The following is a 2517-nucleotide window of genomic DNA, read 5'->3' on the forward strand; positions in this document are numbered from 1 at the left end:
GGATTCACTCTAACAGCGTGATTCTGTGAAGTTCGTGTGTACATGTTTGAAGTGGACGATGGTGATGGCGACTTGAAGTTTGTACAATGATGGTGACGACGGCGGTGGAGATAGAAGGCTTTCTGTGGTGAGTGTACATTAGCGTCGTCGTGGGTGATCGTCTGTCGCTGTGACTGGAACATGTTGAGTAGCTCTGTGGTCAGAGGTTTAGTTGAGTCACTTGTTGTGCTTATTTTTCTCTTGATATAGATATTCATTCAGATATATATACTGCAACTGTTTTTCCGTGGTGAGATTTTCACACTAACAGCATGAGTTGAATCTGGAGTTATCTTGTGTACAAGTTAAATCTTCGTAGATAGAGACGATGTTGTGATGACGTTATGTCTGTCGCTTGGTTTACTATAGCGTCTTCATATTATGTTTTGCTTGGTTGTCGTCTGCCTTTCGAACTGGAACATGGTTGCGTATGCTCTGTGTGGTCTCCGACTAAGACCTTAAAAGGTCTTAAGCCAAGAGATGTTTGTAATCTCAAACGAGATCATTCTTAATATTTTTCTCAAACAGTGAAGATAGCAATGAAGAAAACAATATTGCTACAGTAGTAAAGATCACCTAAGTTTAAATAGGTATCCAATGAACGGTAAAGTTCATTGTTGTTGGTGAAATTTTAAATTTAGAATCACGAAACCTCCAACTAGATATTAAAAAACATCTCCGTGGTGGTGCTGAAAAGTTCCTGGTTTTGAGTAAAAGAAAATACAGGAAAATCAGTTTATTATGATTTTGCCCAACGTATCCCCTCTGAAATTCACACGCTTATTGCAACGGTCTTTCAGGTTTTCTAAGCCCTGTAAAAAAACTCGGAAGGTTGGGCCTCCAACCAGGCCTTTCGTGACATCCTTAAAGCCAGGAACTTTTCAGCAACTTGGATCTCCATCCTACGTATCTGATTTGCAATGGTGTATTGTCGATATCATGTATTTTGCCGAATTGAAACGCTATTGCATCTCAGCCAGTTTACTGCTCTATGACCCTCGTGTCGACACTCTGCAAAATAGGCAATGATATTTATATCTTTCTAAAAGTCATCTATTTACGCAAGAGAATAGTTCCAAAGAGAATCACAACTGAATTCTTTAATTTACAATGCAAGCAGCTACTACTGTCATTGACAGGTGAAACCAGCACAAAAAAAAAAATAGGTAAGTTTTAGTTAAAGCTAATACAAACATGACTTTTAATACATCGCTGATATCCTTGGGAAAGGTATGAAAGCAGCCAATCAACTTACCTAAAAAATGACAGGGAAAAGAGAAAGACGTTAAGATGATCAGAAATTTGTGAAAGAGCTATTTTACACACACGCACACACAGTAGCAGACAGGATTCTTTTGTTAGTCAATATGTAGAATTCAATACGTGTTTCTGTGTGTATATGTGTGTGTATGTCTAGAAGTGTACCGATTAGAGCGCTTTCAACGGTTCGGCTACCTGACAATTATATCGCAACTATTTATACATGTATATATATATGCTTTTCTGTGAGTAACACTTTATGTTTGAAGCGGTTGAATATGTTCTATCGTGTAAGATTTACTTCTTAAATCATTCGACACGAGCTGGAGTCGTCCTTTTATTTTTGTATTTGTCTCATAATGCTTAATGAAACAGTTTAAAATTTTCTAAATTATCCAGCAGCATTTGTAATATGTGTGTGTGTGTTTGTATGTATGTATATATATGTATATATGTGTGTATATATATATATGTGTATATATGTATGTATGTATATATATATATATATATATATATTATATATATATATATATATATATATACTAGCAGTATCGCCCGGCGTTGCTCGGGTTTGTAAGGGAAATAACTATATAAGCATTTTTAGAGAGTTACTTCCCTTATAGATGCGAATTCGGGCTTTCTTAGCCATTTCTGTTTTGGTGTCTTCAAGCCATGAAGTCGTTGTTCTAAAAGAACGCTGGTCTCCTTGACAACGCTTTACGACGTTGATTTCCTTACACTCCATTCCCCACAGCTTCACGAGGGAGGGAAGAAGGGGGAGAAGCAAACAGGTGCAGGTGTGACCGTGGACGCCAACTCCGCCGCCATCGACACACGAAAAATTATGCATTAAAATGGAATAAAAAATGATGTTAAATTATTTTTAAAATCGTAGACTCATCGTAGACGCGCGCTAATACTCAGACGGGCTCGATATGAATCACGACTATAAGATACCCGAATTTGGTTAAACTGCACCGCAAAATGTGGGAGTAGTTAGGAATCTAAATCGAAGGGGACAGACACTCACACAACTACAGTTTTATATATATAGATATATATACAAAATAAGAAAATGGAGAAATACATCTAAATCAAATATCAATTACCAGACAAAACTCAATCACATACTTTATTTAACCACCACATAAGAAACTGTAAGGTTAAACATAAAAAAGTAGAGCAAAACAGTGTACATAAAGGAGTATACGTAAAAAA

This window comes from Octopus sinensis, linkage group LG2 (genome assembly GCF_006345805.1).
Source record: "Octopus sinensis linkage group LG2, ASM634580v1, whole genome shotgun sequence".
Lineage (NCBI taxonomy): Eukaryota > Metazoa > Mollusca > Cephalopoda > Octopoda > Octopodidae > Octopus > Octopus sinensis.